This window comes from Sylvia atricapilla, chromosome 17 (genome assembly GCF_009819655.1).
Source record: "Sylvia atricapilla isolate bSylAtr1 chromosome 17, bSylAtr1.pri, whole genome shotgun sequence".
NCBI classification, from domain to species: Eukaryota; Metazoa; Chordata; class Aves; order Passeriformes; family Sylviidae; genus Sylvia; species Sylvia atricapilla.
Genome location: NC_089156.1, coordinates 3852905 through 3874965, shown reverse-complemented (window position 1 = coordinate 3874965; position 22061 = coordinate 3852905). Strand labels below are relative to the sequence as shown.

Sequence of the window (22061 nt, the reverse complement as noted above, 5' to 3'; positions counted from 1 at the left end):
AGGGTTTGGCATCACATCAGTCCTTTAATAACCATCTCTTCCCTGAATTTGTTTTTGCACACCATAGCTCTGACATTAGCAACTATAAAATTTGATCTTCTGGGACAAATACAACCTTGCTCTGATTCCGTTGAAGGCAGTACAGATGACCCAGGGTACTTAAACAACTAGAAACTATGTAAAAATCCCTGGTAAATACCTAGCCTGTCCTTACCACAATGAAAAAGTTTCTGACATTACTATCACAGCTTCCTAATGTTTTACTAGCACTTAAATCATAAACTAGGACAAATTTAGGATTTCCTTTTATTTTTATGAGTAATTTCCTAGTCAAAGGCACCAAGAATCCCAAATCTTAGCAGTAAAAGTTCAATCCTCCAACACTTTAATGGCCAATTAACTGATGACCTTGAGTCTCTAAAGGATTTACAGAGTAATTTAGTAAGTGCACAGTTACACCAAGAACTGGAAATGCACTTGCAGCCAATTTTCTGTATGTGCAGTACGCTGCTGGGTCACTCCTTTGTGCATGTCTTTGACCCTTATCTGTAATAACATATTCCTGCCGAGAAAACTGGAATTATTCCACACTACATTATTACTGCTCAGAAAACTCTTTTAACGTTCCTGCTGATAAAGATATTAATGTAGAAGAATTAGACATATCCTTTTGTCTGAACAGCACTTGAAAATCTGTGTTGTGACTACAGTTGACTGGAGCTCAATTACTTTAATAAACGTATTCCAAATTTCACCTTGATTACATTTGCATTTTAATGAACGATTCTCGCCTACTTGTCAAATAGGCAGCCCAGCCAAATTTATTAAGTTATTGTATAAACAGGGTATTGTGATGCCCGAATTCAAATGGAGAAATATTTGATGTCATATTCCAGCAATATGTTGTAAATCTACAGTGTAGAAGAGTGCATTGGTTATCTCTGTGTTTTAATTTTGAGTTTATTTTACTGGGGTTTTTTTTAAAGAGCCCATGAACCTTTAGGTTCATTCATAAATACCCCAAAAATATGAAATTATGAGTTGATATTTTTGTGTCTTTAAATCAGATGGTTATTACAGTTCTTTTATATGCTGCATTGCTGTTAAATGTTCTGTTATTTATTCCTTTTGCCGTAGTTGAGAAGGAAGGTGGAAGTAGACTGCTCCCCTTGAGAACTGGGGAATTTGGTGCCTGAAATTACAGAATCACAACGTGCTGAGTTGAAAGGGACCCACAGGGATCACAGAGTCCAACTCCTGGCCCTGCACAGGACCATCACCAAGGTTCTTATCCTGTGCCTGAGAGTGATGAGCACCTTGTGGCCTTTGGATGCTTTAACTCCTCTGGTAAGAAAAGAGAGTTATTACTTGTCAGTAAAACAAATGAGGCCCAGCTTCCGAGCCTGGATTGTGTTTGAAAGAATCAATACAATCTGATAACTCCTGATTCAAAAGTCAGCAGCATATTCACTGGTAAGGATGTGTCCTGTAGTGTGGGGTAAGATGCTCCTTGGACTTGGACCTGCTGCTACACCCTTACTAACATTTTACTCTGAGGCTGCAGAGTACCTGTGTGCCAAATCCCTTTCACTGCCATCACCTTTGCTTTTTCTACTATTTTTTTTTTAACCTCTGTTGTTATCCCACAGGCAGCACAGCATAGTCATTTATTTCTTTCTCCTGCAGTAATGCCCTGCTTGTTCCCTTCAGCTCACTGACAGGCTGCACTGGCACCTTCCCTTTTCCTCAACAGTGCAGCCTTCCAAGAGCATGTGGAATTCAGCAGTGAACAGGCAGCTGCAGCACAGTGACAGCTGAGCTCACACAGTGAGTCCAGTACTGCTAGAAATTAGAATTAGATGGGGTGGTTTTGAACCAAATACTGGACAAAGTGATGCTGAGCTCAAGACATCCAATAGCCTGTGTGATGCTGAAAGAGATAAGGGAAAGTTCTCCCAGTTCATGCTGGGGAATTGTTCTCCTCTGTTATCATATTTCAGAGGGAGATCCTAGTGTTGAACTCTTGAATATAGAAGAATGTGAAATCATCTCTAAAAATTAAGTTGGTGGGCAACAGAGGAATTAATCAATTTAATAGTGTGTGATCAGAACACTGCCCAAGTTGTGATGACTTTTGGCAGGCATCACCTCAGTTTTGTGAAGCAAGGTGGAGAATACTTTTACATACTTAGTCAGGAATGGCTGAAGAGGAAGAGCACACAGAAAGCAGCTCAGCAGGCTCAGGGCACATGAGAAAGAACAGAGTTCCAGCCACCCAAATATTCCTCTGATGTGGAGGAGTCAAAGGAACAAATAAACACGTAAGTCAGCTCAGAGGTCTTTGGGTGATCTGAGAGCAGTGGTTTTAAAAAGTGACAGTTTCCAGTTTCTGTCATTCCTTGCTATTGAGGTAGTTCCCTTGGATAGACTCGAAAGGGATAATGCTTAAAACCTGGGTAAGTGAGCAGCTGTAAACTTGGCAAGGGTAGGGGGGAAAAGTGCTTGAAGTGATTTTAAAAAGAGGACATTTAGAAGGCAGGAAGAAGGTGAATGAACTCTGGAGAGGTTTTGTAGCTACCTCAGAAATGAAAAGAAAAAACCTGGTGAGCTTGTGCCATGCTTTTGTTTCCCCAGTGTGGGACCCCACAGCACTAAGAATAAAATAGAATTACACTCAGCAGAAGTAGCTGGGTTTCTTCACTACTCCACACCTATTACTTAGAATTTTCTTCAAGTTTTCTCTCCATTTGATCACTGAATTGTCTTCAGTCCTTTGGCTCCCACTGATGCCCATTGTAACAATGAGGTTGTCTTCCACCTGCCAGCCCCCATTGGGTGATGATTAAATCCTTGCTCAGCAGGACAGAGGGACTCTTCTGGACGTTATGGACCTTTGGAGCTTTAGTGTATTAAAAGCTCATCTATCTCCAGCAGTCTTTTCTCATCACTTTGCTGTGATTTTTGTCACTCCCAAGTACTGCCTTCCTCTCATGAACTGACTCTCAACTTGGAAAACTCACTCTCCACAGTCATCAGAGATGCCATCATGCTCGAGTCATGAACTGAGACAACAATATGTAACCATTAATAAAAAATAAGAAATAAAATATTTCCTGATAGTACAAAAAAAAAAAAAAACAAAAAGCAGATAAAAACACAATCAGGTAGTACAGACAGTATGAGTAATTCTCAATAGAAAATTATCATATTTATTAGAGTGACATTGAGTATCCAGCAACCGAAATGATCCCTGATTGAACAGCTATAAAAGGTAGGAAAGGAACAAAGTATTCCTGAGAAATAGTGTGATGGAAGGAGAAAACAGGTCAAAGAGATTATTGGCAGTGAATGAGCAGCACCCACCTACAGCCTGAAAAAAGCTCAGTTTTCTGTTACACTGGTTTGACCAAGATTCTTCTCACTTCTCTGGGCTGAATCTTTTCAACTTCATTTTTGCTATTTTCTGTGCCCACAATATGGCAACTCAGGAAAAACTGAACAGAATTTGAAGCACATCTTGAAACTTTGGCCCCAGGTATATAATTCTACCACCTCCAGTGGCATGATTCCAACAGAAAACAAGTGAAAACAAGAATGGAATGCCAGCAGTGTGTCAGCATCTCTTCTCAAACAAATCAGTCACATTATTTCCTTTGCCTCCAAATCTGATTTCACATAAATGCTTAATTGCTAATAATAAGCAGTAGTATAAATGTGTGAATACAAATAATACTGTATTTATAATTTAGAAAGTACTGTAAGCATATTAGAAATAAATGAAAATTATATATCCTGGTAAACATAGAAGTATTCAATTTTCAATATTAATAAATGCTAATAAGTACAGTCATTAACAATTTAGAAAGACATCTAAGTATTCTTTTAAAAGCTAAGAAGAGGAAGAGGTGTGATGAAAACAATTCAGAGTTTCATTGGCTCTACCTTCATTTCACATACTACTTTTTTAACTTCAGTCTTTCTTCTTTCCCACAGGAGACATCCACATGGGGAAGTCAGGAAAGAAGAAAAAAGATGACCTTACAGTCATTTATTACTCTTTATGTCAGTGTCTGGATTCCAAACCACCCTGGAGCAAAAAAGTAAATTTGAAGGAAGATTCATGTTCTGCCCTCCGTGGTAGGATGTGAGTGAAACTCACAGTGACACAAACCCATCACAGGTACACCCAGAGCTGCTGTTCAGCTGCTGAAATTGTATTCTGAGAATTTCAGGGGTTGGTGGGGATACAGCCTGTCTTTACTGATAGCAGTTGTTAAATTTTAACAGTTTAAATGATTTAAATTGTTTAGATTTTAATAATAAATGTTTAAATCATAAAGAACACTTTGTATGTGCACATGTGCAGAGGCACAATCACAGGTCATTTGCCTTGCTGACATTCACTCAGCAAGTTCTAAACTGCATAAAATGTTTTATGTGGTGTAGCTTTCAGGATTGGACTCATTTTAAGGAAAGGCTGTGAAAATTAAAATTTAATCAGCCAAGGTAAAAGTGGGACTATGAAAGAGAGAGGGAGAAGGCAGTGCTTGTACCATGTTTCTCTGTAGTCTGGATTAGTCACTAACACACACACTCTGGTCTGTTCTAAGTTCATTAACCCAATTGCTCAGCAAATGTGTCTTTTATATATTTATATGGAACAAGCTGAATGCCAAAGATAATCTTGGTTTGGAAAAAGATGAACTCAACGTTTTAAACTTGCACACTGTTTTTACATAAATGCAAAACTTAGAAACTCCTGTAGAATCCAAACCCCCAAGAATCCACACCATAATGGGATAAATGTCAGAATTTTCCTAGGTTTGAAAGCAGTGGGAAGGTCATCAATATAGGCCCATTGGAAATTTTACATCCAAAAATATTCTTTGAGGACACAGAGTTTTGTATCAATACTAGAAAAACCCTGAGAGGTGTCTAGAACCCACTGGGACGATGAAAAACTCCTGTTACAGAAATAATTGGATGTGTCTGAGCCCACACAGTGGCAGCTGGGCTTTTTCCCTGACTAGAATGTAACACGTTGGTTTCTCCTCTTTCCAGTGAACACCTTTTCCAACAGCACTGTGGCACACACTGGCTTTTGGAAGCTTTGATTCTGAAATCCAACAGTTTGACCCATTCCATATTGACCTGCTGGAATCCAAGGGGAAGGAGCAAGGTGCTGGGGATCTTTTCTCCTTTTTATGTTGTTGTTTCTCGTCTTTCAAGAAATAACAGCCATTTCAGTGGAATGTTATTAATTCGGTGCCATGCACCATAAACAAATCCTGGATTGATTTTGTCCCTGTGCAGTCAGCAGGGAGTGGTACAGTCAGACCAGCAGCACAGCATCCTCCTCTCTTATTGCAGCTTGCAGAACCAGGAGAAAATACTGATCCCAGCCAAATCTGTGTTTCCTTCCCTTTTTCTCTTTTGGCTAATACATATGCAAATTAAATGCATTTAGTAATAGATGTATGTATATCCCCACAGCCTTCCCTTGAAGGGTTATCCCACTGAACTCAACAGGAATTCCATATACATTATCATTACAGAACAAAGCCAGCTATTAAGTGATATTTAGTAGTTGGTTTTATTCTATCAATTATGTGTGACAGCAATGGATATTTTGGAAAAGATCTCTTGCTTCTGAACTTTTATACTGCCAAAAGTAAATAGTAATTTAGGTTTTCATTGCTGTTTTTAGTCAATATAATAATGTTGACATAACATGTATTTAAATTATTTGGTTGGTAAGAACAGTGAGCAGTTTATGCTCTGACTTGCAGGGTAAAGCTCTCCAAAGCTATTGTGTTTTCTGTCTGTGTTCTCAGTCAAGACAAACATGTTTTCTATGTATAACAGAGGCATAAAAGTAGCATTATATAGAATTAGCCTGATAACTTGGAGGAGAGAAGCAGTCCTGGTGTGTGTGGTGAATGGCTTTTTCACCCCTTTACATATGGGGACTAACCAACAGACTGGGATAAAGGAGAGTTTGTCAGCAAGTCTCCCAGGTACAGGCTGGCAGCAGAGTATAAATGCACAGAGCTCTGGATTTTCACAGGTTTTCCAGCTCTGCAGCAGCTGGCTGCAAACTTCCTTTTGCCTCTGACCACTTGAGACCTGCCAGAGTCTTTATCTGTTGGCTCTGCAATGCAGTTCACTACAAAACTAGGTGATCTTAAATATTTTCATTTCCTTCCACATAAAACTGGACCAGAAAGGCACGTTTATCATTTAGTACTACTAATTACCTTTTAATTGATATTTATATATCATTATTAGGCTGACAGCATGCTCTGCTACACTCTAAATTACCACTCAGGAAGGAGTTCCTGGAGCCATTGGGGAGAGCTCTGGGACTGTTCAGGAGCTGTCAAAAAGCCAAGAAAGGCCCTAAGAATGAAGAGGACACTAAAAAAGAAAATATGTTATGGAAAAATATAAATATTTTTAAGTGCTTTATCAGTTCCCATTCACTCGGGCTGGTTTCACAAGTAGTAAAATTTGATTGGAAAAGAAGTGGTGAGATATGGTGGAGATCTGAAATGACTTCCACATGAGAACCAATTAAACAGACTGAGGCTCTTCAGGGCAGGAGAGAAATGGCTGGAGACGAGGTTATGACAGATCTAACATCATGGAGTGCTTGGGAAAAAAGGTGATTAGAGAGTGGTTATTCACAAGTTCCCTTGACACCAGATTTATTGTGCACCAAATTAAATTATCTGGCAGAAAATTTAAAGCAATGGGAAGTGTTTTCAAGCATGATTAAATTTAGGAACTCATTGCTACAATATATTGCTGAAAGTACATTCAAGTGCAAACACAATTTAACAGAATTGAAGGAAAAACAATTAATGGATTACAAGTACAGCTGCCTTGTAGCCTCATACCCCAAATTCACAAATTTTCATGTAGCTCATATAGACATAATTTTGAGAGCACACACAACCCTAACACACATGTGCACATATTTATATTTCAAAGCTGGGAAAGAGATTCTGTAGCAGGCAGATAATCTGTAGATACAACTGAGCATGACTAACAGAAAGATTTCTTTTAAGAATTCACGACTCTATACAAAGCCTTTTGTCTAATGGTACCTTTGCTTATACAAATTGGATTTTTCAGTGCTTGGTGGCTGAGTGAGGAGCTGCATTAGTGCAAAGGTTTAAATGTTACATCATGCTGACAGCGGTAAATGTTGAAGCTGCAGTGGTGGCAGCTGTGGTAGAACAACAGGTCACTGCTGAGGAAGTATCATTTATCACTTAGTCCCCACCCAATCAGTCAAAGGTTTTACAAAGCAGATTAGAGTTCTAAGCTTGCTTTCTTCACCCCATTTTAAGAAAAATTAAAAATCTCATTTTCCACAGACAGGGAGTATATGATCCAAATATACAAAATGCAAGCCTAATTTTCATGGTTCCTGTGTAATGAACAATGTGTGTATGCAGACCAGTTCAGATGACACACATTTTCTTCACAATGCAAAGGAAAATGTGGGACTTGTATGACAGATTAAACACTAACTGGATTTTTTTTTGCAAAGCTTCCCAGACAGCAGTTTAGCTTTGACTTCTCTGCAAAGAAACGTATTTTTAAAAAAAGGATCTTCCTTATAAAACTTATTCCTGAATTTGGGGCTTTTCTTTGAGGTTGGTCAATGCCTCTTCAGCTGATTTATCACTGTTAGATCTCTGCAGAACAGGTAAATATAGTACCCCATTTTGCAGATGATTAACTAAGGCATAGAAATCAAAGTCAGATGAAATTACTAAATCCTTCTTTGCTTTTTTTCTCTTTTCTAATTAATGTCTGACTAGCTCACAGCTATGGAGGTTAATATTTCAAAAATATTATTATTAATATAGACAAGCTTGATTATTTGTCTTCAGTTTCTCCAGGTGGAAATGAATGAAAGGACTGGGCTCTTCCAAACAGGGTTCTGACTTTTACCATGTAGAAATATCTTGGGTTGCTATTTAACACAGCCACCACTCAGCAGCCATTTCCTCTTCTGTATGCAGTGCTTCCCAGAAAGATAGGAAAAGGACATTTTGAGTTTGGGGATTACAGCTCACTCTAAGGTATTGTGTGCTCAGGGAAATGTCACTTATTACCATGTGGGACACACCAAGCACCTCGGAGGATGATTTAGGATTTGACAGCTAACACTGGGATTTCTGCTAAGGAGTCTGACAGGTGTTTTACTGCATGAGTGATTGGAGGGAGTAACACACAGAAAATGGGGGTGTCTGTCTCTCCCGGGGGATGGCACCAAAGCAGGAATGAAACAGCAGGGGGGAGGACAGCAAAGAGGTTAATTTGAAGGAAAACAGTGAGTTAAATTGACTTTGTAAGTGTTCCAGGGAGCAGAGAAGAAGAACATTCACCTTACAGTGGGAGGCAGAAATAGTAAAGGATATTTTTGGAGAGAGATCTGCTCAAAGAGGGGGAGTCTGGAGCCAGTGAAGGGCTGCTTGAGGATGTCTGGAGTGGTGGTAGATGCTGATAAGGAGACACAGAGATGTAATTAGATACCTGATGGTGTTAAATGCATTAAATTCCACATGACATTTAAAAGAAGAATGGCAAAGTGATACAGTAGGTTTAGGAATTCATCAGACTTGACAGTTATGCCAGTAGCACAGCGTGACACAGAAAACAGACTTTCTTCATAGTTTGTTCAAATCTACCTTATTTTCTAATACACTATTTTTATAAGCATCTATTCTAAAAAATATTTAGTGTCTTCTACTTAATGGCTGGGGGTTTTCATAGCTGAAAGAACAATGCTTATCTTTTCAACAGTGATTAGTGAATTAGGTGCATTTGTATTTGGGTACCTATCGTGAAACCTCTCCAAAAATCTGCTTTTCTTTGAAAAAACCTTAATTTTCAGAAATACTAAGCAGCAGATTTCTTTAGGATGTCTCATTCAGGCCAGCAGATGTGGCATCCTCTCTGGAAGGGAGAGAGCAATCACTATGAGTTGGCAAGACTTTACAGAATATTTTTTGGCATCCCTACAGGTAAAACATGAGGAGGCGTCAAAAGGTGTCCATTAAAAAAAAGGTGGTTAAGAAGGTTGGACTGCAGGTATGTTACCTGATGGGTTTGACAAGGGAAAGCAAATCATCAGAACAGAGTTTATGCCTTTTTTCTTTCTTCCTTTCTTTTTATCTTTTTAATTTTTTTCCCCTCCAAACAACCTAATTCAGCATTCAGTAAATTCAGATAATATGTGGGGTTTTTTTTGCATGAGTAGCAGAATAACCATTTTGCTGCTGTGCAAGCAGTATGTACTTTCTGGAAAGTATTCCATAAATCTTTGCAAACGGAAAAGATCCTGTGCTCCAGCAGCTTTGTAGAAAAAGCAATGTTCTATCTTATTTCTGTGGAATTGTTTCTGTGTCCACCAGAAATAAGTAGTCTTTCTAAAACATTTGCAGCTAACATGAGATCACTCAGCTCTGTGGTGGTTTCCACAGCTATAAGATCAACATGACAAACCATTCTTACAAACAGACTTTGCTGGAGCTTTCTTTTTTGCCTCTTGAGGTCAAGAGAAATAAAGTTCATACCTGGATAGCCCCATCAAGTGTGTAATATCAAGAGTGTTTTATCAGCACCTGTAGAATGTCTCACATCCTGGAGAAGGCACTTTATTTTAAAAGTGATTATGTCCTAGGGTTTGCTGCCAGAAGAGCTACAGGGTGAACTTGCCATTCATTAAGGACCATGAGAGTGTAATACCAAGGAAGCAGAGGCCCAGAAGGCAGGGTAAGGGCACAGAACTGGTTCTGAAGCACACGATGTGCTGTACAAACTCAGCTCTCTCCATGCAAAGCACTTGGCATGCAAATGTCAGGGAGCATTTTCTGACACGAGAGCAGCACAGGCCACAGAAACCTTGCAGCACTTTTAGTACATCCCAATGCAATGTGAGGGCACTTCCCTGCCAGGATGTGACTGGAGTGAATGATGATAACAATCCAAATTCAATATCATTTACCATTTTTTAAAATACATCAAATTATTTCATAAACTTCAGTCTAACCCCCCCCCCCCCGTACATTATATTTAATTTAGATTTTTTTCTGAGAGTAAGAGTCTTGCTGTATGTTCTGAGCAACCCTGGTGCTTACCACAGGGTGCCAGTTGTAGTTTTCTGTCTTGCTTTAGCTGCCTTGAAATCTCTTCCATTAAAAGCAAATCCATCTCATTGCTAATATGAGGCAGAAGATCATGAAGAATCATCTTGATCCTTACATTACACTCCAGTGAGCCTTGAGAGGTAGGAAGAGACCGGTTTTTGTAACTCTTATAACACAAATCGGCTTGCCTTTGACCAGATTTTGTTTTCAGGCCATCTAAAGATGAAGTTATGTGGTTTGACATTAAAATAAACATGTAGGAATGATGATGGACAGTTTTATGGTTGTGTACAAAAATACATTACAGGTTAAATATTTACAGCAGTTTTTCAGGGTTATTTCTGAATGATTCTTCTGGGCATATACTTTGGATATATTTATTCTGGACATTGTAATCCTTTTCACACAAAAATTGAATAATAAATTCAACGTGCACACAGTCTGCAGTTTGAAGGATTTTCTTACCTACAGCCTAAAGTTGATATAAAATGTAAACACTTCTAATATATTTGTAAAATAGGGATGTATACAGGACACTGAAAAAGCTGGTATTAATGCCCACAGGCTGAGCATAAAATATGTTCTTCACATTCATTGTTTTCTGCCTTCCTTAGTGTGTTCCCAGTAAACTCTGCAGAAGTATGATCATGTTTAAAACACAGCTTTAAGTTTTACATTGGTTTGGGTTGGTTGGGTTTTTTGCAGCAGGCAAGAAGGGTGATATTTTCAGAAATACCAGGCTCTGAAACAAATGATGTATTTTGCAAGTGACACGAAAAGATTAAGACAGGCATGAGGACTGAAAGAGAACATGGTGAAGATGGACAAGACTGTTAAAGGAGACACAGAACCCCTGGGTGGCTTTGACTTTGCCAGCACAGAACAGAAGTGTTCAGCTCTCTGTGCCAGCCCTGCCCTGCCAAGGGCTGCCTGTGAGCACTGAAATCTCTGTTTCTGCTCTGACAAGGCTGGTCACCCCTCTCGTGGAGACACAAAGTCATGGCACAGCTCTGCTTTCCCCAGGCACTTGTCTCGTTTACAATGGGGCTGGTTTTTCCATGCTCTGCCTGCCAAGGAAGCTGAATCACAGAGGAACACTTGACTGCTGCGTGCTGCTTGTCTTGGCTCTCTCATGAAGTGAGAAAAACAAACAAATATGAGCAGTGTAGTGTAAGAATGCACTGAGCAGAACTTCCCTTCTCAACATAGTGCATGGAGGGGCTGTAAAAGGGCTGTGTGTGACATGATTCCAGTTACCTGGATAATCCAGCCAGGGATAATAAGGATTTGGCTGTACATCCACACCAGCAGGACACTACTGAGTGTAGAACTGGCCCTGCTGAAGCTGAGAACCATGAGTTTCCTTTTCTACTGGTTTAATGAGGAAATTTCTCACCCCTTTCCTCCTGTCCCAGTAACACGTATCCTAAGCTGGTGGGAGGGAGCTCTTCCTGATGATGTGCTGCCAAATCTCAGCCTTTGCAATGGAAGCCACAGCCCAGTCATGCACAGACTGGGAAGGTTTGGAACATCAGTCTTCAGGACTGTCAAAGCAGCACTGCAGAATTTAGACAGAACATTTAAAAATGGCAGTCTTTTCACAAGAGTTTTATTTTTATTGTAAGGTGTAATTCTCCTTTTGTATCTCTGCATTCAGAGTGAAATGGTAAAATAGCAGAGCACTTACATCAGTGAGATTTATGTCAGCACATGGAGAGAGGAGAATGATGATAGCACAGGGAAAAGGGATAGTAAAGATAATCAGAAAGTGTGTCAGAACAGGCACTGATTGCACTGAAAAATCCATAGAGGCCAAACAAAACAAATAGAGAAAAGATGAAGAGGACAAATCTACAGTAAAATGAAAGCATTTGTTGGGATTTTATTATTTCCTTTCATACCCAAGTTTGTCATCCAGAATTCGATGAACAATGAAGAAGTTCTGACTTCAATGCCCAGCAAAGGGAATTGGTGCTCAAGTCCAATAAAGTAAAGCTGTTTCACATTATTCGCTTTAAAGGTGCCTTCCAGCCCAAAACATTCCATGATTCATTCAGAATTACACTGAGTGGTGCATTCCCCAAGGAGACATTTTTTCTGTGGAAGTTATGGAGGCTGTGAAGTGGCAGAAATGCCAGGCAAACTCAGAGTTATTAATCAGACGTGTATTTGTTCCTAAAAGCTTCTCTTTTATTGCTGTTCTTTCTGCTAAAGGTTTCCTGCATTGCTTGCCAGACTCCCAGAGTGTGAGAAGGGTGACCACTATGTACAGAAAAACTGGAAAAATACGGAAAAATCCTGATGTGAAAATTCACACAGATACCTTTTTCAAGGCTCTGTCTGCTCTGCAGGTGAGTTCTCCAGAACTGCTGCAGCTGTGGAGGTGAGAGGAGCCCAGTTCTTGATTCCCTGTGAGATGAGGGTGGGGAGAGCAGGCACCTGTGCGTGAAATCCCTGCACTGAAAAGTTACCAGATGAAATCATTTAGGATCTCATTAAATGAAGATTCGTTTTTTACAGTACACTTTGAACTCTTCAGGGGAAAGATGTTATGACAACCATTGGCTTATTAATCAGTATCATTTGATTATTATGTCATTGCTGATTTATTTACCACCTCAGTGTAAGTGACATCTGTCATAAACTATTAGGACACTCGAGTAGAGACATTAACTTGTGCTCTGAAAAGGGGAGTTGTTCCCATTCATTGCATCCATGAACTGTTCAGGTTTTATAAATTGTCACAGATCCTGGAATTCTGCAGATACCTTTGTTTTACATCAGCAACTCTGAGAAAAGCAACAGATCTCCTCAAGGTCTTAGGTTGGGCTCAACTCTCGTAGTTCTGGAAGTTATTGGCCGGCAAGGAAGGACACGAGGAAGAGACGAGAGCACACTGACAGCATTTATCCCTACGCAGTGTAACCAGGTACCTCTGACCAAAATGGCAACGATGCCACCTCGTGTTTTGTGTTCTCATCACAGTTGTTCCCCTGATTGCGGGACCAAGAGAAATCTCTCAGAGGCAGCAGTTTATTCTGCATTTTATCGAGTGTTATCATGCCATAAAAAGGCAGAGTTTTAGCACCCAGCACGTCCAGATCTGTATTGTCTTGGTGTTTTATAACATTCCTCTAACAATACCTACAGTATAGGAAGCATCTACTCAGTAGAAATAACTGATTTCCATATAGCATTGTCTTTGTCTGCTCTTCAGTTTTGCTCTCCTTTCTACAAAAATAGCCCGAACACAGGGTAGTGATAAGATTTAAAACAAATTTTTTTGCATTAATTATTTTATATTTGCTATTCAGATGGGAGGGTTTGGCATTGAGTCTATTCTCCAGTTATTTCCTGATTATGGATGAATTCTTGCTTTATTAACAGCAGTATTGAAAAGCCAAGCATCATTAGATGCATTTCCCAAGTTTCCAGCTGAAGGTACATTTTAAATTTTCCCCTGATTACCTCAGCATATGTTTGCCATCACTTTGCAGGGAAAGGCAGTAGAATCACACCCCTGAACTTGTAGACAGTGACAAATACATGATATTTGTGAACCTGTCTGGGCTCAAATGTGTATTTCCTGGTGGTCACAGTTGCTGGATGATGGAATAGGTGACCCAGTGACTTTCTTAGCTGATGATTTTAACGAGCTGCTTCCCTGGCTGTCAGAGCTTCCTGAGGGCCCACTGGGGAGAAATGCTGTTTATCCTTCAGCCACAATAAGGGGAAACAAGGCCAGGTGAGCACAGTGACTGCTGATGTGTAATATTTTACTGATTAATGGCCTTATTTTGCCCTCCCTCATTATCAAGAGGTAATTGTTTCTCAGGGAAAAGAACCAAGAACACAGATTTCTTTGACTTACAGACATTAAAGAAAAGTAGTTCTTATGATGTGCTCCCACTTTTCTCTTTCTATATGTGGCAGTGATAAATTAGCATTTGTATAGGTAAAGAAATCACAAATTCTCCTGGCCATGCTTTTCTTTTCCTCCATCTCAAAATCCAGTGGAAAAACTTCACTCCAAATACTCTGTAGGCCTGATCTGGTGCTCAGAGAAATCAGTTGCAGTGATTCTGGCAGATAAGCACAATCAGGTCTCCTTCTGATCTCTGGAACATTAATTCCACCATTTGTTTCTATTTCTTTTAACTTCCATGCAGCCCTCAACAGGTTTTAAGAGCCCCCAGTTCTGCTGTTCTTCTGGGATCATTTCAACATGATCTGGGTCAAGTTTCATTGTCAGGGCTGTTGTGTTACCCTGTGGCCAACAAAGAGAAATCTTAATTTAGCAGCTTGAAAGCTCCTGGTTGAACTGTGGTTACAGAGGGTGGAATCTTCATCTTGGTTCTTCCTTGCTGTATGGAACTGCAGGCAGAGTTTGTGAAATTTCATTTATTAATTAAATTTATTTATATATCACATATTAAAAAATGGAAACAAAGGTGCTTGTCCTCAGCTGGAGGGCACGAGACACGCTGTCAAAATCCAAACTTTATGCCAGCTAAGGAGGCGACCTAATGTGTCTGCCTGCATGTAAGATGAGAGGATTGTGCCAAATGTAATTAGCTAATGTCTGAGCAGCTCTGCGAGCTCCCAGAGCAGGATGCCAGTGTGAATGTTAGGAGTCTCTAATGGTTTTGTATCTTATGTATGCTTTTGTCTGATGATGGTTCTTCTCTCTCCTGTTGCCACCAGGTTTCTCCTCTAAAAAAAAAGCAGATTGTCTTTTTTGCTTCTGCAGCATCACCATAATGAAAAATTTTCTGCTTCTTTTACTTTGAGGTGTCAGAGCTTCTCTGGAGCAAAAAAGGAGCTTTCCTTTTCTTACTTCCTGAAAAACTTCATTTCCTCAGGCAAAGGATCCATAGATCCTCAGCTCTACTCAAGTCTTTATCTTCCAATTTAAAGGACTGAAACAGAACACTAAGAGGTCCCAGATAAAAGAGGATTTGGGATTTTAGAAACTTCTGAGGGCTTTATCCTGCAGGTATCTTGGATTCTCCCAAATACTTCCATGAACAATCTCACAGTCTTAGACTCTCAATTTCAGCAGACTCTTGGAAGGAAGGTTTAAAGTAACCCATTTAACACCTGGAGATGCACCAAGAGTCCAAGCAGCTTGCTAAAGGTCACCAGAGCGTGTGGTGGAGCTGCTCAGATCAGTGTTCTGTCCCATCCTGGTCTGACCCTCTGCCGTTTCAGCTGATGGAGCAGTCACTAACAAATTCCATTTGCCAAAACAAGCCATGAAAACTTGGGTTGGTCATTTGCTTGAAGGGGATTCAGACAATGAGCTGTTTCCTGCTGTCCATTTCCAGTGTCACCCAAACTCCTCCCTCCTAAGGTTTCACCTGTGACATTGAAATAAGAACATTTGCCTGGGTGTCACTGGGCAAAAAGCTCTGATTGCATGAGAATTCTCTGGATTTTGGGCTGGCAAGTGCTACAGGAAAACTCATCAATTAAAAGAGTAACTAATGCCTCTTTCAGCACTCACCCTTCCCTTCTGCTTGACAAGGGTTCTGAAATTGTCATCTCTATTCTCTTTTCCTAGGAAAGATTTCACCATGGTAGAAAAGGAGCAAACCATCCTATTTTATCAACAATAGTCCCTCTGTGTTTTATATTGGACATAAAAAGCAGCATCTTATAAATAGGGATTATAAAATAAACATCTCTGTCTTTCTTGGAGATAGGCTGTTTTATTGGAAGGAAATGTCACTGGAGGGGCATTCAGAAACTGGGGTGCATTTTCCTAATCAGAATTCAGATTTATGGATCACCACTCTGTTCTGCTGTCTTTTAAATTAATGGTACCACACCAGCCTCTTAAAGAGATGGAATTATATTTAGCCTGGCACACTAATAACAACAATTCTTTCTGCTAAGTTTCAGTAAATATCACTGTTGTAGCATTGCAGAAGATAAAAACTGAGGCTTACAAACTCCAGGATGTTTGGGATCAGCTCCAGCTCCTGTTAAGGTCAGTGGTAAGATTCTTGTTGACCCTGATGAGTGCTGATGACTGCAAAATCAGAATAGATTATTATTACAAGTGCCATGGCTGGTCTTGTAACTGGCTGTTTGATCTGGTAACTGGGTCTGTGTAGTCACAATCCTACACACAGGATACATTTCCCAGTAGGAAAACTGAGCCACTACATGAAGAAAGTGATCAAAGACAAACAAAGATGGGACCAAATGCAGCTGGGAAGAATTCTCAGCTGCCCTGATCCTAATTTTCTGGATTTTGAATTACTAACAGCTGATCATGAGAAGCTGGGGGGAGGTACCAGGACCTGAAACACCCTGAAATTGCTCTGTTTCTTGTACTCCTCTTAATCATCTGTCATTGAACATCAAAAAGGGGCTGTAGATGCATTTTGATCTACCTGATGTAGCATAAGTCAGATCCTTGGTTATTCAGCAGTCGAAAAGGGAAATAAAGGGTGTGTTCCACCAGAAGGGAAAAGCTCTCTTGCACCAAGTACAGCAACCTTGAAACTCTTTCCCCTCAGAAAGTGCCTCCCCAAGGAGCTGGAATGCTCCAGCTACACAAACCCCCTGCAGTCTTTGGGCTGATGGCTGAGTCAGCCCCACACCATAGCATTATTCTTAGTGGTATCAGTCCTGATTAACAATGTCCATTTTCAGGACTCTGATTTTCCATTGTTGATCCAGACTTCTGAGGTGCATTTCACAGGGGCGAGATTAGACACCAAAGTACGGGAAGGCTGAAAAGAAATCCTTTTCTCTTTGTTCATAGGTTTTTTTTCCCCCCCTGGCGAATGGTTGTTTCTTTCCCACGTGAATTATATGGCTTGTTATTAAGGTGGCTGTATTTTAGTACATTACATTGTAAATTACACCCAACCATTAGATAGATTGGATAGATTTGGTCATTGTGCCATAAATTGTAGCAGATTTTTAAAAGATCTCCATGTGGTTGACCACTCCAGCATCTAATTTATTTCTAGAACCAGGTTACTGTAACAGTCATCAAAACTTTGAACACAGAGAGTTCATCAGAATATTACTCAGAATATTCCAGCAAATCCTTGCCTTTCAAAGGCTGATGTTCCTTACCTGTGGCTCTTCAAACTGTGCTTAGAGAGGAGGGTAGGTGGAAGCTAAGGGAAATACACATATTCTGTAATGAAAACTGCATTAAAAGGAGGGACAATTACAATGTCCAGCCATTCCTATTTCTTGTAGGAGAAGAGGAAGAACTCTGACACACATAATCTAAGTGGCTGAGAGAAAAATGGCAGAAAACCAAGGTTTTGCTCCTGTAAAAAACAGTCTCAATTACTGCAGGCTTCTAAAAAGAACCCAGGGCATGAGCAAGAGCTGAAAGTTCAATTTTTTGGAAGCCCTTTACAAATTCCATGAGAAAGTTACCAGATTTTCTCACACACGAACTGTAAAAGGAAAATATTGAAATGATTAAACAAGACAACCTCTTAGCATGGAAGCTCTGTGGCAGTGAGCAGTGGGCAGTCAGACTCCTCAGTCATGGGCAAGGAGCTGTTAATCTTTCTCTACAACTGCAGTTTCTATAGCTAAAGGGGAGCACAAGCCTCTCACCCCCACAGAAATCCACAAGTTCCTACACCCTCTGAGTAGCCCTCCAAGGAGCTTTTGCCCTGTGACAACAGTGCACCTGGAATTTTGACAGCCATGGGGCATAGCATGGCAATTCTGTCCCAAACCAGAATATTTAGGGATATTATTTATCAATCTGATGTGCTGGTGTCTGTACCACAGCTTGTCTTGGTATCAGAGGACAAAGGTAAACATGGAATTAATCCATTTGAACTGGTTGTTTGGTTGGTGTTTTTCTTTTTAATTGTGATAAATGTAATGTATAAATTAGGAAAAATAACAAGGTCCTGTTATGCTAACAAGCAGGTTATTTCCTGGTGGGTTCCTAACCCACAAAGTGTCTCACTTGCTTTTTCCTCATTAAATGATCTCTGATATTATAATTACCTGAGCCCTGGGCCATGTTCACCAGTGCACCCGAGGCCACTGCAATTACACTGAAATAAAGCTGGAGTGGCCTTGATCAGTCAGATGCAAATTTGATGGCTGTTCTAATTACTGTATTTGGGAGCCCTAAATGAAAGAAGAGTACGGGTGTAGAAGTGTGAGAGAAGGAAAGATGCCTCCTTTGGGATGCTACACAATGGGAAAGTGCTAGGTATATTAAATATTTATAGAACAATTAGTATTCAGCTCCTCCCACGAGTTCAGATGTGAGTCCAGATCCAAAGTCTCCCTAATGGGTGTATTTAGCCTTTTGTTCAAGACTTCTCCTGCTTGTAGCATAACTGTGCACAGCCCTGCCTGTGTTTTCCTGTTGCTTGTGCTGTGTGAAGCTGGAGCTGACCCAGAGAAGTCCATGAAAAGATTCCAGATTGATTGTGGAGTGGGAACTAATTAAATTAAGGGTCTGTGTCCAATACTTTTATTAATGGAATATACTATAATATATATAATATTTATATTATTATATTTAAATAATATTAAATAACCCCAAAATATTTCCACGAACACTTGAATTCATGAAAAACATTCAAAAGAGGAATCTTCCAATATTTGCCTCCACAAATCAGTTTGTAGATCCTTTAATAATACAAATACCACTCAAGTTGGCAAAATGGTTCAAATTCTTCAACTAACAAGTTTGTTATAAATGGTTTTCATGAACTCATAGACAATAAATGGTCAGTAGTATTTCCAAAATGCTGAATTCACAGCGCTGCATTGCATAGCCACATCTGAAATGAATCCTTATAGCAGGAAATCTGAAAAATTAGGTGTCCAGTTTAAAAGAGACATATAAATGAGAAGACATCTGCTATTAACTCCCTTGTAGTAGCTCTCCACATGGATTCTGAAGGAAATTTGAGCTGAGCTTTGATACTCTGTTTTCAGAACATTTAAGTGCAGTAAGATAAAATCCTGCCCTTTTAGTGCTACAACAGACTGTCTTGCCAGTCACAAGGAGCAAAACTTTAAAGAACATGAACTGGTTTGCAGGGAAGTGGAACACTGAGATGAAACCAGGGCTCCTCCCAGCACAGCACAGGTCACCCATGGCACTGAGCAGATGCCCAGCACTGTCTGAGCTGCTGGAACAGATCCTCTGATGTTGATATCTGACTTCATGAGACAGGTCAGAAGCCAGGAAACAGAATGGAAAAGGACAGCTCGTGGAAAACACCTAAAGACATCTTCACATGTGTTTGAGCTCTAGCAGGCTTGCACAGCCAACTTATTTATTGACTTTGAATTGTGACAACATACCAGAGGGTTATCACTGAATGAAAAAGCAATCTCAGACTGTGAAGGAAACTTTCATCTTTATCTGAACATTTCCCTGGTCACATATTTATTTACCATGAATAATTTACCAAAGTTAACAGCTCATCACAAATCTTTGGTGTTTCCAAAGCCACAGCCCTCAGCTGTGGCCCACAATGAAAAATGGGAATCTGCAGCTACAAAGGTAAAATTGAAAAGTTCCGTTTAAACTAGGAAAGGCACTTCTCTTACAGTACCTGTTACAGCATCAGTGTACAGAGTAGAGCCTCACAGCCACTGCTGACTCAGTAACACACAGAAATAGAACAGCAAAACCAGTCCTGATCCATAATTTTTAAGGAACGGAATGTGCATCCTTCCACTCATTGAAGTTTCCACTGTTTAATACAACTCATATTAAAATCTGTCCACTTCAAAAACAGGAACAATGAGCTGCTTCCTTTGCATAGTGTTGACAAGTAATTTGATTCATATATTCATTTGGAATTACTGACTGAGTAGTTTAAGCAGCGTCCCAAATCTCTCCATTTTCATTTCTTCTCATGCTCAAGTTTAGTACTCTCAACCTGTCTGAACAAAATGCTTCTATCTACAAGCTTCACTTTACAAACAATACAATCACCTGAAGAGAAGCTAAGAGATACCAAAACATCTAAAACCAAAATATAATGGATATTTTCCAAAGACTGCCAGTAAACAAAACTTGCAAAAACCAAATTATGAAGGTATTTGTGCTTAATACCCCAGGAAAAAAAAGGAGGGCGGGATGGAATGTTTTCTACAGCTGAAGTTCAGGCAGAAGTTAAAAAGACAGTTCACCTCAGTTCACTATAAATAGATGCTCCCAAGCAAAGACCTATGCAAAGCAAATTTGGACACCAAAATGTACAAAATGTACTGTGGAAAGAACTGATTTAGCAGTAGACCTGCAAAGAGGAAAAGCTGGAGACACTGGTTTGCTTGGCGGAGCTGCCTGGGAACAGCCAGGGAGCCATTTCTCTCCAGTGGCTGCTGGAGAGACACAGATTTCCTAACAGCACCAAGAACCAATAATGCAGCTCTGGCTTTGTTCCTTCATAGCCACAGTCCCTGAGCTTGGGAAGTGTTGCTAAGGGGCCTGGCAATCCTGAGGATGGGCAGCCAGCAGAGAAGGGACGTTCCCAGATGCTTGGCAAGAGCAGGATGACCAGATAGAGAATTGTCTTTGAAAAGAGAAAGGTGGGTTAGTTTTCCCCTACTCCCCTGCAGAATATTTCTGTACAAGGATTTATTAAACCAAGCCAAAATACTACTTTTCAGAATATGGGAGGCCTCCATCCAACCTCATGTGTCTCATCTCCAGGTGATCCCTCTTTTGGGTAAGGGATGGATTTTACTACCATGAGATATTGTGATGAAGTATATAAGAGCTTTAAATTACTGTGCAATAGATGCAGTATGAGAATTTTAGGCATCAAATTACTTCATTTCCATTTTTTTTCCTTCCCATGGAAGGTAGGCAGGTTCTCCATTCTCTCAGGAAAGACAAAGCCTGGCTAAATGTTGGAAGGTGGAGAAAGTACCTTTCTTTTAGATAAGTAGAACTCAGCTTGGGGCCTGACATGCCCTTTGACTGTTACTGTTTTATGTCTGGACATACAAGTTAGTCACAAAGAACTCTGGGGCATTAAACTGCCATTTTTTGTCTTAGTGTGGACTTGTGTGCAGACACTGGAACTTCTTTCCAGGACAACTGTGAGCTGTGAACATGCCTTTGAGGGAGTCCTACCAGCCAAGAATACAGCAAAATATGGTGGAGAGACCATATTCCACCTTACAAGGAATCCTGCTGGCAAGCCATAGCATATGAAATTAGGAGAAGACCTTTCAAAAAATATTTTGCAACTGTCATGTCTCTGGCCCATCTGCTTTGCCCATGGTGATGAGCAATTTATCCATGATCCTGCCTTACTTGTATCCCTGGAAAAATTGCTGCTCTGTGCACAGTGATCAATTTCTCTTTCAAGTTTCAGCATGAGGTGCAAGGCTGTAAGCAGCAATATTGGGTACTCTGAATCATTCCCTTGGAAAGCTATTTTTGTGATTGTTCATGGAACTATATCTTAAAGCTCTCAGTTCACGTTCTTAAATCACTTTCACAGCTTTCTGCTGAGCCGTCTCAGCGCAATGGATCTTCCCTCTGAGGTTACAACCTCTTCGAGGACTGAAACTGCCCTCCCTCAGTGCAGCCTGCGAACCCAAACTATTGGCTGAGGAACTCCTTCCTATTCCTCACCTCGGTAAGTGGCTACAAGTCAGTGCCGTTTAAAATTTAATCAGTCTTGTCCTAACGGGACGTAGTTCTTGGATTTTAACCCATCTGCTACACAAACCACTAAATTAAGCCACTCTAACTGCCTCCTGACAGAACCTTTATCTCAAGAACCTCTTAATGAGCTCTCATTAGCACAAATTGGCCCTGAATATCTCACCACTTCCTATCTCCTGCTTTCTCTGCAATCCATTAGCATCTGTTAGCAGCCTCGTTTGAACAATTAAACTTTACGGTTTCTAGAA

The 22061-nt window shown here is 40.2% G+C and overlaps 1 long non-coding RNA gene across 1 annotated transcript; it reads left to right on the top strand.

The window, feature by feature from the left end:
- Positions 1–12262: 12262 nt before the first annotated feature.
- LOC136368896 (uncharacterized) lies at positions 12263–15820 on the top strand. The gene is made up of 3 exons (XR_010744925.1): positions 12263–12549; positions 15520–15645; positions 15730–15820. It is a non-coding gene; the product is annotated as an uncharacterized lncRNA (long non-coding RNA).
- Positions 15821–22061: the final 6241 nt, after the last annotated feature.